The sequence below is a fragment of the Anabas testudineus genome, chromosome 6 (genome assembly GCF_900324465.2).
Source record: "Anabas testudineus chromosome 6, fAnaTes1.2, whole genome shotgun sequence".
NCBI classification, from domain to species: Eukaryota; Metazoa; Chordata; class Actinopteri; order Anabantiformes; family Anabantidae; genus Anabas; species Anabas testudineus.
In genome coordinates this window covers 16,516,655-16,534,341 of record NC_046615.1, presented here as the reverse complement: position 1 = coordinate 16,534,341, position 17,687 = coordinate 16,516,655, and positions in this window count along the sequence as shown.

Here is a 17,687-nt window from a genome sequence, read left to right as displayed (position 1 = left end):
ATGTGTGGTTTCCTAAAGCCTAAGATTAGAAATATGCCTTTGTAAAAGTGCACATTGTGTGTAATGTGAAGACAGAAGGGCATGTATGACCAACATCAACTGCTGCCTATGTTTGAAGATGAAATATAGACACAATCATGCACGGTAAGGAGCTGGATTTTAAAAAAAATATATAACAGATAATTGTACCTGACAGGCAATCATCAAAACGGGCCCTAAAAGAGGTAGAAGCATGAGTGATTTCCAGGAGCATGTTAATGTTGGCATGTCTGGTCTTCATCTCCAGTGTATAAAAAACTAATACAGAGAAGAGCTTTCACAGACCTCCACTCAGATCTCATCACTCAAACATCATCTTCCTCTTAAACTAATGCTCACCTTTGATGATATCGCACTTGTACTTTCAAGCATTAATATTATCCTGGTTATTAAATATTTCAACACAGGCAGTCATTTCACTTTATTAGTCCATTTTTCAGGTGGCAGTGCAGCAGGGAGAACTGTAGCCTCCTAACTCCATACAGGGGATGCACACATTAAAAGCAACACATAACCAATAACACTGTACTAAAACAAATTCTTCTTAACATTTGTTAAGTGTGTGCTAAAGTGATCTTGTGTTCTGTATGCCTATTTCTGCTTTTGTAGCATTGTTGTATTTGTGTTCTTACAGAAGTCAGTTATGTAAGAGCACTTTACTGTTTGATACAACAAACCACAAACAATGATCTCAAAATAACCAGGGCTAAAATTACAATAAGCTAGAATTACTGGCTTACGGTTGTACGTCTCCACCAACTAGTCAAGTTGCAGTTTACATGCATGTCTTTCCAGGCTCAAACTGTCCAATCCATGAGATCAGCGGGACGTTTGGGCCAGGTCTCCTGTTTATTTAATAATAAAGCATTACATATTTCTATTGCCAGGTTAATTTGAGTTTATTTGAACGGTTGAAAACCAAAAGATATTTATGAAGAAGCCTGAACCAGCTAACCTTTTGTTTAGTACATGAGTTCTACACTCTGCAAAGCTCTGCCCATTATGAAACTAGAGCTAATTACAATAAATGAATTGCTCCAAAATGTACTAGTCAAGTAGAAATAATTGAAATTCTCGGATTTATTACATGAACAAGCTTCACTTCAGACTTTTACAAGCAAATATTTCTGCACTGCTGTTCAATGACTCAACAGCAGCAAAAGCAAAAGCTACAGCATGTCTCCACGTCCACACAACAACTTGTTGTGTTTTAGTTTGTTTGAAACTTAGGAAACTGTGGTGAATACACATACTGACACATAAACTCAAGAAGTGCTGACTGACAGGTAGGTCATCAGACACAGACCTTAATATCAGTATCTACAGATTTGATTTCAATCGATGGTTTGCAGCTAATTAAAATTACCACTTTTTAATATGCAGGAATGTGCTGTGAATTGCAGCAGAATGGGTACGACTGAGTGTCTGATTGACAAATGAGACAATGTGCAGGAACCTGCAGGCCAAAGTCCGCGAGGCAGTCTGTGAGCTGATCTGACCATGATGGACGGCACTGTCAGCCCGTCAGGACCACCGCAAACTTATAAACACACGCGCGCGCACACACACACACACACACACACAGACAGACTGAGCAAAAAGATATATGAGAGGATACTAGGTCAATCACACTGTTTGGAAACATGCTACACAAATATATTAAATAAGGGCAACAAAAAACTGAATTAAAAACAGAATAATAACACTTAGCTAGAGGCATAAGGGAACAGAAAGAGACTCTGAAAGTAGGTTACGCTTACTGAGAAGATAAAGGTGAGACGAAAGAGACACTGACAGAGCTGTCATGGCAACATTCTAAAAATGGCAAAGCAACAGTTAATTACCACCTCCACCCACAGGTATGATGCATACATTATGGAGAAGGTGACAGGACACCTGCTACAAAACCTCAGCTAGTTATCACCTGCAGGTATTTCAGGAGCACCGTGTGCCGGGAGACTAGCCCAGGGTTTTATTTATTTATTTATTTTTTTAAACAATTCAGTGCAGAAAAGAGAATGTGAAAGTGTGAGGGAAATACCAAGAGATATGCTGCTCTAACTGCCAGAGATACAACTTGACATGCTGTCTCTGCAGGATGTGCCAGAGACCATTTAAAGGATGCTGGTTGTACTATCATCACTTTCTGAGCGGTTATGTTCTACACACAGGATGTTTTAGTGTTCTCCAAAGACCATTACAACCAAATTAAGTGGCAAAGACGCATCCCAGTTAATTTAATATCAACAAATTGTTGCACAATTAACCACCTGTCATTATCACTCCGCAGCTGACTTGTTACTGTTGATACAAACCATCCACAATGGATTTATACTTGTTTATTAGTCGCTGTTACTTGTCAGTAGTTTCTCCATAGACTCAAACCAAACACTACTCAGGAAAGCTGTTACAAGATCAAGTGTCATTACAACCAGAAGGATAAAAGAGGAACTGACCTAACTCCCTGAAGTGACCCAAAACAGGAAAAATGCAGACACTACCAGCTGCACCAAGGGAAAAAATAGCAGGATCAGGTTTTTACTTTGCACAATGGGACACAGGCCTGAAAAGGGGAAAGGAAATCTCATTGCTCTTCCAGACACTACATAAATCTATCAGCCTGAAGGATCATGGAAGTAAAAGTTACACCTGCACTATGTACTCTCTATGCAACAATGAGGAATGTCTGTGCTAACCAATTAGCCTTTACTGAATTCATTCACCTCAGGTGTTAATAAAACGTCTCTGCTTTAAGTGCTGATGCCATATACAAAATATTTTGTTGAGTTGAAGGTAAATTGTTCTTGTATGTATTAGAACAATTTCCCCGTCCCATAGTAAGATCCTGGTGAAGATAAAACTTATACCCAAAGCATCTTAGCCTGTCAGAGAGCTCCTGGTGAAAAGCTGTTAAGAGCAGAGAGGAGAACTTTTAAGAGGCTTAAGAGTTTCGTAGGCAGAGGAAAATATGGTGGAAAGACAAGAAGGTAGAAGAAATATTCTCGATAAGCTGAATCCAACACCACAGATTAGATCATGCAGGGATAATAGTTGTGGCCAGTCTTATTAGAGATGCACTCAGTATATTATTATATATTTTGGGGACTATTACGTGTACGTTGCACATATTTGTTTCAAACAAGCTGATTTCGAAATATCCTTTAGTGAATAATTTCTCTAAATCACCTTGTTAAATTCCCAGCAGTGGCTTTCAAACATTCCCTGACATATCCTAACTTGTCAATGTGTTTGTATCAGGGCTGCTGATGTCACGTAACCTTCCCTAAACCCCCATGCTCCCTCGGGAGCTGTTACTGCGGTACACATAGCTCTGATCCTCACATTGTGTGTGTGTGTGTATGTGCTGTTTTTGTTTAATATCCCCTGGTCATGTTCATATGTGGGCTCACTCACTCCAAGATCAAGGTCAGATGGAGTGTGATGAAGCATGTGACATCCCCTTCTGAGGAAAACAGATTCTCGGATATATATACTATATTTCTGCCTGTGCATGATAACGTCAATGCATTTCTTACACCACACCAATGTCATAGCACATTGCATGAGGAAATTCTCCCATTAGTGCAAATTAAAATGGTAATAAAATAAAAAATCTTCAAAAATCTTTCTTATTCCACAATGATCTGCTAAAGTGGCCTTGACAAAGTTGCAGACAATAACTAGACTATGGTGAGATTTTAAGCACAGCATCGTCTTTAATAACTATAACAGGTATCATCATTTTTATCACCCTTCATTCAGCAGAATTAAAAGGTCAACAGTACTCTTTGTGCTTTGTTTGGTGACTTGCACCACACTGAACATCGAGAATAGAAAGAAAAGAGTCTAGGGAGATAAGTAAGAAAATAATTGCCATGCATGGTCAAGGTAAAGGCTACAGGACACTCTCCCCAAGCAGCTTGATGCAGCTTGATTACTAAAAGAGGGGCAGATAAGAAACATGCTACACCTAGTGTACTGTAGCAGTCGATGTCTATAATTAGATTCATTACTATGCACTAAAAATGAAAAGCTTTACACAATTAATCTTAAACGTATCAGCGTTCTTGCTCATTATCTGATTCCTACTACTGGTGTTCTCACTATCACACAAACAGGAGCACTGTTATTTGTATAGTAAGTGATCAGTGATGCTTTTCTGGGGATGATGATATGATTGCAGGTTCTAAAGAGAACAGATAGTACTGTATTTCTTCCCTCCTTACACAGGAACAGAAATACTTCCAGCTTGTAGGTTCATCTTTGAACACATGGCTTTTTGGCCAGCTTAAGCAGTGATAAGAACCCTAACACAAGCTAGTAATCATCGTTCTCTCTCAACAGATGGAGTGACATGTTTGGACTTTCACACTTATAAAAGGCGATGATCAGTATAATATAACTCTGTAGTTTAAGTGTTTGCTGTGTACAGGCAGAGTCAAAAGCAAATAGTTCTCATCAAATCTGCTGACGACATCTCCCCAGATGTCTGTACTTCAGAAGTTAATCTGTTTAGACAACTGATAGAGCAACCTCTTACAGTTTAGTGTTTTAAAGCTAAAGGTAACAGAACGCAAAAAGTGCAGGAGCTTAATTTCTGCATGTCCTAAAATTAAATCCACACTCTTCAAATCTCTTTCAAAATTCAAATTCATCACTCAGAAGCTTTAATGTCTCAATGCAAGATCCCCATCAGAGAGTAAACGTTCTGAATAGCATCATGATGAGGCTGGGAGAATGCCATTTCTATCTACTTTTTTATCTGTACATTTGTCTCAACATGCAACATGTAATCAACCGTTATTATGGAGTTGACATTTCACTGTAAATACTACTCAACACACTTCAGCTACCTTGCAATTACCTTACAGGTAAAAGACAGAAAATTGATCATTTGCTAAACAGCTCCGCCGGCACTTGTCCAATCATTGCTTGGCAACCGTAACTAGGCACAGCAGGTCTATCTCTTTGGATTTCTACACATGCTGAGGTGGTGTGAACTGAGCTGTAGTAAGAGAGATACTGTAGATGTAGATGTGAAAGGTTTTGAAGGGTGGCATCTTATTTTAGCCTTTCCAAAAACAAGAAGACAAAAGCAAATGTTTGAAGGTAAAAGTGACACATACAGCTTCAAATGAGTAAGTATGTACAGTAAGTCCTGCATAAAGGGTAGGTTAAAACAAATAGTACGAACAGTATGAAGTAGTTATTCTTCCTTATCTATGTAACATACAGTACAAGAGCGCATGTTTTAGTCCTAGCAACACTGTAATGGGAAAAGAGATTAAAACATGATAGGATATGGACAAACTGTCATCTAGAACATCTGGGATGTGAAAGAAAAGTTTCATGCTTTTCGTTTTCCTACTAGCAGCTGTGCACACTATCCACCAAGTCGGTGGGCTTTTGTTATGTTCACCATGTGAGAAACATACCTGTGTAATTTTTCTCTGGGCATGCTCTAAAAGGCCACCAAAAAGTTCTCATCATTTTATTTATCAACAATTATTTATTCACAGCAATGTGCTAGTGTAAGTGATTATGGTGTGCACATGGTGCAATATTTAATAACTGCAAATTTAAACAGTGTCAAAGACAAAAAATGTCCTTTGGGCTGAATATTTAGCTGCAAACAATGTTTCAGAATGCAAGAGCTGATTTACCCTTATATGTATGCTTGCACAAATTCTCATTTTAAAAGCACCTATGTAAAACGAAGCGGCTGGGCTGGTTTGTTTGATGATTAACCAAGATGAGGTGAATACTATTTGGTGTGATTGGTGGCTCAGGCAGCATACAAGACCCAGTGACAGGTTAACATGGATGCTGTAGTTCAACATGTATGGTCACTAAGGTTGGGCACATTTTCTTGTGTAATGATAAATGACCTGTAAAAAAGAACTTACATAACTCACTCATATTATATAATACTTATAAAGTGAGTATTGGACAGGGTGGATTTATAAGAGCCAAACTGTCAAATATGAAAAGGTTTTATTCACAGTAGTTGGAAATCCAGTGTGCTGGAGTCCTGCCAAGACAATGACAAACATGTCATAAACCTAATACTCTGACTTCAGTGGAAGTTGCAGCTTATACATTACATTATGTGTGAGTAATGGAGCACAACTTTATTTGTGTGCCTGTTTGGATTTATGCATTATACCACTAGATGTATATACAGTACTGATATTTGGCATCTAGGCTCTGAATTTCCCCAGCCAATCCCAGTTAAGATATGTAGATCTAATTATTGTGAAGAATATTGTAATTATATCTTGAGCGCAAGGAATTGTAGTGCAAGTGCCAACAACAATCAAATGTGCTAATGACTGTATATTTATACAGTTTTGTAGATGCAGCAGCCTGAAAATAGCAGTGAAATAAAAAGCTGATTTTCAATTTTAATAAAACCCAATATCCAACCCAATGTGATCCAAGTTGAGTGAACATGATTAGGAGACATTAAATTAGTTATGATGCACTGAGCACATCGTGATTCATTAGAACTCTGGACATCTCATTGCTGCATGCTGGAAAATATCTGTATCCATGGCCAAGATATTTATTCATCATATTACATTTGCGTGAATGAGTGAATGACTCAAACAAATCATTGTTCTCCATAAACTAACACAATGTATATGATTAAGAGCAAAGGGTGCTCGCATTCGATGAGATTTGGAAAAGCTGCTTCTTCGTGAGAGGCTGTATAAAAGGCCAGCCAAACATATTTTAAAGGCCCAATATCAAGGCAAATGTCTTTAGTGCAAGTGCTGGGAAAAGCACTTTGGTTCAAAGCCTACTTGAGTCAAATAAATCCATTATTCATGCAATAACTGATTCCATATCCTCTTGCTACAAGTACCAAGTCCTGAGGGGTGCCAAAATGTAGCTTCCCTAAGTTAGAAAATAGTGGAAACAAACGCAGAAGCCAGGATAACATTTTAATTCAGTTACAGGCTGGTAGTTTCCAGTAGTGGAAAATGTCTTTAAGGTAGATTATATGTATGTTTCTCGGTTTGACATTTTTCAAGCCTCCCAACCTGTGAAGGCTGCTATTTTTTAACTACACTACAGACTTTCAACGTAACTGAGAATCTTCACCGACATACAGACTTTCAACCTTTCCTGCATCACTATTACAGTATATGCTACAAGGTGCATACAGAGTCCTAACTCACTTCTTCACCACTGACTGGCTGTTGTTAAATACTAGCAAATCATTTCCCAGCAGGCTGAGTAGAAATAGCTGCTGTAAGATGGATGCTGTTTCATCTGAACTATTGGATTATCACAATGATTATTCTATGGAGGTGGTCTACTGCTCCCTCCAATGTTGTGCCATCAATTGCGGCTGTATCTCAGTGCCTGTATGGACGAGGAACTGTAGACTTCATTGTTTGCTGTGGCCCTGTTTCCTCGTCTCTTCTTGTATCAAGCTATATGCAGCAGGGATTATTAATGAGAATTGCAGAGCAATGCATCACCACAGAACCAAGATGGGGGAGTGGGTTTGTAATGGGTTGTAGCGACACTACACTGAGCCCAAAATTAATGATGACAACAGGCTCGAACCTGGGGCGCAGTAGGAGGACAATAATGTACTGTTTGCCCCGTGACAAATAAGGCATGGAGTAGCTGCCACCGAGTGTATCTGGGTCCTACAGGACTGAGCGGGAGAAATTAAATCTCATTAGGGAAAATTCAGGACTGTAAAGTATTTACATTACTATAGATCACAGTTTGTAGTCTTAAGCTAAAAGGTACCCCCATACTGAAACTGAACAGCCATCAGACAGCATTCACACACATGCAGAACTAGCTGGGATTAGCTGGGATTAGTCAGTCAATACCCAGGACGTGCACCATGAAGTGGGCACACCACTAATTGTCGACAAAAGAAAAGGATCCTTATCAAGTTCATCATAAACATCTCAACAGCTGTTACTGTTAGAACAGGGAGTATTTATTTCAGTGAGTGTGGCTGCAGTTTAGTATAAGATCCATGCACATATTCACACATTAAGATGGATGGAGCTCTATCAACGTAATTTTATGCGCTCTATCCTTACCCACAGTGATAATGGATCTTGTGCAACATACACTCATTTTACTTTGACAGGAGAGAAAATCATTTAGCATACAACATGCAAGGGGAGAGAATGACAAAGCATGGAGCATGGAAACAGTAGAAACACAGTACAAATACACTGTATATTGTAGCCAGTCTGATACTTTAGACTAGTACATGGTATGATAGGGTACTGTCCACTCTAGCTGTACTTAAAGATAAAATTACTCAATTTTGTAGAGTTGACAAATTTTAGAGATCCCTTTTGATTAATGTATGCACCTTTTTAAAGATTAATCATCATTACAGCTTTCACATTTCAGCATTAATTATGATGATTATACCAAACTCAAGGTCACAGAGACTTTTGAGGCTTGTACCTCTTAATGCAGCAAATTACATGTGGAAATATAAAAGAGCAGTGATGTGCAGAGCAACAGTAACAGTCCCATGTCTGAAGGTAAAGGAAACAACTGTCACTGTAAGTCTGGTAAAAAAAATCATCCCTACGCTACGTCCAGTTTTCCTGCTCCCACAACACATCGATTTTAGGAACTAACTGTATACTTACTTCCTAATATATCCCAGCCCTTGACAGGTGCCACTGCAACAAGATAACCACTGTTATTCACTTAGCATGTCAGCAGTTTAAATGCTCAGGTCAAAGAAGAGGAAATAAAATGACATTTTCTAGAGTTTGTGGTGCATAACTCCATGGTATTGTTTATACAGAAACTGTCACCAGTTTCCACTGTGCACTGAAGCAGAGCGCAACAAAAATACTCGGTCTGTGTCTGAAAGCGGCCAATCTGAAAACTGGTCACTGAGCCCAACACATGAAAAGGCAGAAGACGTCTTTTAAAATGTCTTCTGAGGACACGTCCACGTTCCATCAGCAGATGAATTTGACTTGAATTCTCAAACTTTTATTAAAGAAATATTTTTCTAATTGCATTCCAATAGTGAAATAAACACCTCTATTACATTAACAGCCAGTATCTTTACGTTTGGTAACTTACTCTAGGGGGAGTTACAACTAATTAGATTAAAGCATATTATTAAATATGAATATACAGATTATTTATTTTCCCTAAATGTCTAAATGTTACTAGAATTAATTGAAATAACTGTGTGGCAGCAAGTGTTCAGTTTAAAAATGGAAATTTATGATAACTTATGAAAATGACCTAGATTAACATATGGTTATGTCCCAAGCAGGCTGTTGGCAGATATTGTTTTAGCCAACAATGTTTTAAATCCCCCAATACCGACACAAACCCTCCACAGCATTATGCAGATATAAAATATGCCAGATAAATATGGATGACGGTATCAAAGACATGAGATGTAAACAGATGAATATGGGTTGTTAAGTGAATGCAGAAATTGATGGAATACACAATATTAGAAGGAAGTAGTAGCAGGGCATGCCGATTTTATTGTTCAGTCTTTTAAATTGCAGCGGTCATAAAGACAGCTTCCCTATTAGCTTACTCCAGAGGTATATTTGACTACCATGACTATTTAGTGAATTTGATACAGGAATAATTTCTGTACAGCTACGGTATATAAACCAATAGACTAGCAAAGTATGGACCAATACTAATATATTTGTGGTAACTTCATATGACCAGATATAAGTTGGCTGATTATTCATTCAATACTATTTGTTACCAATGTTAGAAACTGATCTGAGTTGATCTCAGTTGTTATGTAACAAATTAATTCAAGTTATATAATAATTATACATTAAATAACTATATTATATTATATTGATTCATATTTTATTAATGCTAGTTACTGTAATTTTCCAAAAAAAAAAAAAAAAAAAAAAAAAAAAAAAAAAAAAAAAAAAAAAACAATCCTGACAGCAGTACCCGCCTGAGACACAGCAGAAAACTTATTATTGCTAGCTCGATATGTGACCTGAGGCAGGAGCAGAAATAACAACCCAAACAAGCTGTGTGTGCAAACATTTCCTTAGCCTGGTGGAGGAGGTACAGGAGGAGGATGACAAGCACTGGAGGACAAATGCAGGAATCGATTAGTACAATGACAGTTTTGATCATCTCAGGGCTGTGGATCAAAATAGCATACTTGAACAGCTCTGTCACTTGTAAAACAAAAACAACCATTTCCTTTGACATTTCAAATTCAAATTTCTTTTTCTAGGTACTGTAGCTACATTCTTGGCTAGCTTCTTATTAGTGAATGTAATGAACTCTTATTGATGATTCTTTCATACTTCAAGCACAAAACAATGAAATATATAAAGAATTTACCAAGGTATGAATCATTTTCTGATGTCTCATTTCTTCAGAGATACTGCCTCAGCACATACTGTAGCGATTTGAAACAGAGCTCAAATATTCAATTCCAATTTAACGCAATGAGCAGCTGATTCCAGTTTTGAGGTCTGGGGTCTTATTGGGCCACTCGAAAAAGCAGATTTTGTGTCTCTGAAGTCATTCTGTAAGTACATTTACTTTGATGTTTCAGGTCATTGTCCTGCTCCCAGCCTCACCCAGCTTCAATTGAGCTTCAGTATGTGCTCAGCCACCCTGACATTACCCTGTAGATAAATTTGGGAATTAATTTTCCCCTACAGGATGATAAGCTGCCCAGGTTCAGAGGCAGCAGTTAGGATTGGGTATTAATGTTGGTCCACGGTTCCCTTTTTAAGTGGGAGAGTGTCAAGGTGGTCTTGGGCTAACTTCAGGAGCACTGTGGCTGTCCGCAAGTTGAAGCTCAGAAGAAGCTGGGTGGTGCAGGAGAACAGTGACCTTAAACATCAAAGTACATAGACTAGAGAATAATAAATAAAAAAATAAAAATAAAATAAAAAATATAAAAAAATTGAATGGCTTTAGAGGCATAAAATCAGCCTTTTGGAGTGGCCCAGTCAGAGCCCAGACATCAACCCAATAGAGATGCTGTGGGATAAAAGACGAGACCGTTTACGTCAGATGTCCTAAGAATATGGGCTGGTCTAATTCACAGCTACAGGAAGTGATTGTTTGAGGTTATTGCTTTTTTGAGGTAATTAAAGGTGGTTCAATCAGTTATTAAAAGACTGCTGTCATTACCTTTTCCACCATCACTTTCTATGTATAATGGGTGCATCCAATAAAGACATTAAAGGTCAGGACTGTTGTATTTTAGCAGCTTAGATAAAGCTGAATAATGTGTTTGTTGTCTTAACATCTAAATTTAAATTAGATGTAAACACTTCTTCCCCAGAGAGTATGCCAGTATGGCAGTTCTTACAAAAGAGTGTCCTTAATAGACCTCTAAGAAGCTTCACAAACACAGAAAGAAGAAGTATTGGGTTCGAATATTTGTATAAAATATGCTTTGCTAATAATTGAATACGGGTGCAACCCAAATCCAAGCAGTTGAAGATTAATTATCTTTGTATTTCAGGTTATAAGAAAACCTGTCCCAATTTAAACAGCAAAGATGCTGCTCTAAGGTTTTTGCTGCTCTCATTCAGATCTGTGTCACATGTGAGGGAAAATAAATGGGGACACCGTCGTCTGCAGGATGAGCAAACAGTTGGTACTGCTCAGAGATGCACAAAACAAAAGTTAAGTTTATGATAAGTCTGCTGTGCTCATACTTAAAATTATTATTATTCATCACCAGTACCAGAAATGTCAAAAGTTGCACCGTCAGACTAGCAGCTCTTCTATGTGCTGTAGCATCTTGCTGTGCATACCAGTAACCCTACAGTGTGAGCTGTCACTACTCTAAATAATACCCCAAATGGTTTTGGCAGCAAAGCGTAGCATAAAGGATTTGAATATGTGATGAGTTTTGAAGTCAGCTCAAAATCAGGCCTTTGTACAACGTTGTATAACACTTGAAGGTAATTCCCCCTGTAAATGTAAAACTAACAACCCAAATTAGAGATGTAAATGAAAAACCTAATTGTCTTTGAATTCACTGATGGCTTTAGAATGGGAGCTATGAAGACACAATGCAACGGAGACCAGATGAGCAGACACACCCTAACAAACTGCATTAACGCAAAGTGGATCCACGAGTATGCGGTGGACCTAAAGCAGGTTTGAAAACAGCTGGTTGGTGTGCATCCAGACTGAAGTGTCTGTGAAGTGTCTATTCAGTAATCTGAAAGGCAGTGGAGCATCTGTACAGGGGCATAGCAGTCTCCTCCAGAAGCACAGGCAGAATGCTAATGCTGTTAGGCTCACCTCGTCCTCTCTCCTCTCTGAAACATACAAGGGCAATGCTGCATTAATCGTGGATTCTCATCCCTTCTTTTTCACTCTTACCACCCTCCACACACACACACACACACACACACACCTTTCTGCCTTCCAATTTCCTTCACTCACTATCACACACGTATTTGCTTCCATCGTGTGCATCATCATCAAAGGGACCCGTTTAAGTGCAGTTAATGCTGACGGCCTGTTGCTAACAAACTATATCTTTGTACCACATTGGAAAATACTGCATAATTCACATGCACATAATCTCACATATCTCTTAAAAAAACACCCACTCCCAAAATCGCACTATGCAGTATGTACACCCCCCCAACATGCACAGACAATACAATACAGTGCACTCCCATTTTCTGCTCCATTGCTCTGAGAAAAATGAGTGGGAAAGAGATACAGAAGCACACAGTTGTATCTCTGAATTCCATTTTCAAAAAAACACTTCAAGAGAAACAAAATGATCAAACGCACGTAACATCACAGAAAACTGCAGAAAATGTTAAATGTTTCAGAGAATCAAGGAATTTCTTTATAAAGGAAAGCAGGTTCTGTATATTAGTCTCACACAATGGAACAATAGTGGCAAGAGCCCAAAGGACAGAATGGTGTGAATTGGCAGCACAATATGAGCAATGAAACTATGAGATCTCATTTTATTCATAATTAATAGATGTTTCAGAGGGAGACAAATAGCCCTGTGCCAGACAGGAGAGTGGGCAATTAGCTGCGTTAACTCTGACGTGATGTGACACCATGAGGACACTGTGTACAACACTGAAGCACAAACTCTGGACAAGAATGCAGCCAAATCTGAATAACACATCCCTAGAAATATGTACAGAATAATTCCTAATAGGCTACGTGGAGGAACATGCGCCATAATTGAACAGGGATGTCTCAAGCCAATCCTAAGACTTATTTTAAAGGATTGTATCAATTAAAATAAAGCTCATAGAGTACTGTTTACCGTTTGGTCCACCTCAGCCTGTTACTGGCTTGCTCTCCTTTACATCAGCCTGAATTATAAGCATTTTTCTGCATATGCAGGAGCAATTTGAGTGTTTTATAGAGACAGCTGAGCAAGTGACTGTGAAATGTGATGCCAAGGTTTTCAACATACACAACTTCATTACACATTACGACTCTCTCTTTTAAATTGGCAGTGATACCAACCTCTAAATTTTACAAGTGTTTACAGATGAACATCAAGGGTAACACACTGGATGTCAATAATTAACACTACCTCCATGGGTAACTCAATGGCAAAATCAAACTGTGACTCTATCTGTAACCACTGCTGAATGGACTAAGTGCCAAGTGATATCAGACGTTAAAGGAGTTACACCTTCCACATAAACTCTCACACGATTAGTCACATGATTACTTTACATTAACCAGCTTAGTGTAGTTTTGAACCAGGGCCTTTGGTATTTGGATGAAGTACAACAGAAATCTACAGCTGTTTTTCAATGTGCCAGACACATTTACTCAGTATTCATGGGCTTCTGCCTATATGTAAATACAAGAATTGCATTTAGTATCATCTGGTATCCAAATGACTTGGGTGTAAAAATATAAAACAGGTATTTTCACATTCATCCCTTCGGTTATTGAACACTTAAAACAGTGATATTGATTCATTTGAACAGCCAAATGTACAACTGTTAGGCTACAAGGTTGTTCTGGGAACACTATCGATCCTGTTTTTGAGCTTGTCACTGTCCAAAATGTGTAAAGCTCAGGATCTGTTGTACAACATCATTTTTCTGGCTATGACACTTTAGCAGACCTAGTGGTTTGTACAGAGTTTTGTTAAAGAATTTCTTGCTACACTATACAAACTGACAGACTTGATTAATTTATTATAAGATTTTTTACCACAGTAACCAATATAGTGCACCTGCACCAGCTGTTAAAGGCATTATTGAAGCAATATGTCATCTTACACTGGGCAGCAGCAGCCTACACATACACAAACAAACAGGCAGCTGTCAGATGAGCTGCATGATCAATAGTCTTTTATTGCTTTACCAGGCTGAAAGCAAGACTCCATGTTTAGGCACTAATGCACTCCCCACTCTGATCAATACAGAGAGCTGCTGATTTGGATAAAGAGAACAAAGGAGAGACAGGATGAGATGTGATACTTTTATTTTAAATCTTTTGCTGAAATGTGACTTAGCTTAAAGTGAACACAGTCAGATATGTTTTGGGTAACAATGAACAGGCATGAATGAATGAAATGTAACATTAAACAATCATTAAAACGTAAAGGAGTATTTAAATGATCTTCACTCCGATCACAAAGGTCTTTAAAGGGCACATATAGATGGACTTCGAGATGATAGGTGTGTTCCAAAAAGAGAGCACTGCGAGGGAATGATAATGGAAAGTGGAAAATGGACCTTAGGAGAGGGATATTGGAAAGAAGATTGAAGCTGGGTAAGGGGCAAAATGCAGGATAGAAAAAAATGTGGCATTGGGGGGGATGAAAGGCTTTAAGAAAAATGAAAGAATTATGTATGGCATTGCAATAAAAAGGGGACATTTTTAAATTTAAGGCACTGATGCAACATAAGGTGTAACTTCATACTGCCAATTAATGAAAAACTCAATGAAGACACAGAGTACCCAGTCTGACACTGTGCTTGAGAGATCCAGAATGAACTGGCACAACTTCAGTATGCAATAAACCTTCACCCCGATGGAGCATATCATCCGGACGTTTCCTAAATTCATGGCTTTTCTATTTTGTACAATATGTATACCCAGTAAATATTTCTACTTCATTTGTATTAAGGTATTAAGGATTACAAGGTGGCTTTCATAATTCTGGATCCACAGAGTATGTCCCAAGCACACATTAGTGATATAAAATAAAAAAGTTCTACTGGATCAAACTGATCAAATTCTGATACCAAAGGAGGTTTTAGAGGTTTTGTGCTACTCTAAAAATGTGTTCACATCTTTATAGCAGCCCTACAAGGCAGAAGTTGGAAAAACCTCAGCATGTCAACATTGTCTAGTAGATCACTGAAATAAAACACACTAATAATAATACTAATAAACACTTAAAAACATTTTGTACTTAATGTCTAAAGCCGGTGCTTAGAAATGTGCTTACAAAATCCTAATACTACCAAAAACATTGTTCAAATGTATATTTGGCGTTATGATGTTTTTTATGATGTTTTTTTGTAGACAAATGGAGTCAAATACATGTCAGGGCTGCACAATATGATACAGCATGTTGTACAACAGCACAGGGGCAGTGGGGTGAAAACTAGACAGAGACAAAAGATGACACTTATAGACTGAGGACACTGCTTCCTGCTGCTCTCTGTGAGATGACAAAAAGCAAAACGAAACCCTACAAAGAGTGGAGATCTGTGTACTGCTCACATTGTTTCCGTTTAACCTCCACAAACAGGTACACTACCTGTGGAGACTCAATTAGAAAGCCATTAGCCACTGACAGACTGGAAGATAATTGCTGCCTCAGGGGAATACAGATATGGGAGGATTCAATGTACAAGGACAAGAACACACCATGAAATTCATCAACCAGAAACATACATTGCAAGGACAGTAATATGACTTATATTTCAACTACAATTAGTGTATTAAAAAGCTTGAAAAGCTTCTTGTCTGACAGGCAGAATGGCATGAAAGCAAACCAAGTAAATCTGACCTGTAGATCTTTTGGACAGTTTATACTTACATTTAGTCATTTCGCAGACACTTTTATCCAAAGCGACTTACAAGCGAGGTACAAGCAGGGTAAGCATAAGGAGGTCTTGCCTAAGGACTCGATTCGAAACCCACATGAACAGCAGTGATCTTACCACTACACTATCCAGCTAGCCTTTTTCAGCAGCATAATGCTCGTTGCCACTTTGATCGGGAATGGTTTGAGGAACATGACAAAAGGTAAAAGGCGTTGTTTTAATCGATTTGAAATAATAAATAAAACACAAATCTAAAGACCAACCAAACAAACAACCCCAGCCAAAATTACGGGAACCTACACAGCACCACCGAGCTAAGTAAATAACACCCTTTAATAGCCCATTTGGCTCCTACTTGCAATCGTATTCCACAAGACCTGCCAGATAGGACTGCAGATAGGAATGCATCCATCATTTTTTTCTGATACTTGCTCTGATATCTCAGGGTATCTGCCAAAGCCAAATACCAATCTGATCCCAGTTCTCCCAAAAATAAAATCTGTGCTATATATTTACTGTGTGGAATCAGTTTATGTAAGATAACTTAAGGCCTTAGATCACTGTGGCACTAAAAATTGAAATGACAACCTGCCATTATTGAATAGATTGAAAGGATAGTAGAAAGACATGGCAATATCCAATCTGCCCCATGAGTCAGGCTGTGCGTTGATGAGGCCAGAATATGTGCATCCAACCAATCACAACAGATATTTTCGATTCACATCTAATTTGAAAAAGGCAAATTCAAATAAAACTTGAACCTCAAATTCAACAATCTAGCTTTCTTCTTGTGACTGCACCTGAGAGGATTTTATTTACCATGAACTCAACTTTTTTAAGACAGCATTTCCCACAGGTTACAGATCACACCAAAAATCAGCAGCTCATTTGGTAAACCAGCTGTAAATTCAGCCACTGTTGGCCACATTGCTAACAGAAAAAACCTTTGCGAGATCTCCAAAAGACGGGATAGTCTGTGATCTTATTATTGTTCAAATTGACCAATAAAATAAGATTGATAAATTATGTGAGCAAACAAAAGGTATGTGAGAAACTGTAGATGTAGAATAAAATTACACCTCATGTAGCAACCTCCACTATGTTCTATCACATACTCTTTAGGATAGGATGCTCGAGACAGATGTTTTTTAAACATTACCCAAGTTCATTTCTATCGAAATCATTAAATTTAACATATAGCTGAAGTCTAGAAGGTTATATACTTCAAATAGCATGTTCCCCTAACTCTGCATTCTGCATGGGGCTCCTGAAATTTTAATAGATGTCTTTTCTTCGGGTTGGACTTGTCAGACCTCTAGCGTTTTAGACACTGACGTCACCAAAACACAAGTAATCTCCTAAAACTGGGTCATATTCAAATCATTCTACTCACTTGGCAACAACCAATGGATTTAAAGAGATTATTGTCCAGACTTTTGATATAGAGGCCCATCTGTTTCTGCTAAATACAAGATGTAGACACTGTGTTTTAGAAACTACAAAGGACTACAAAGGAATCTCAGTGTTATAAAACACAGCCTCTTCCTAAGATAAAATATTTTAAATAAATTTAACACAGCTCTAATCATACTAGTCTCA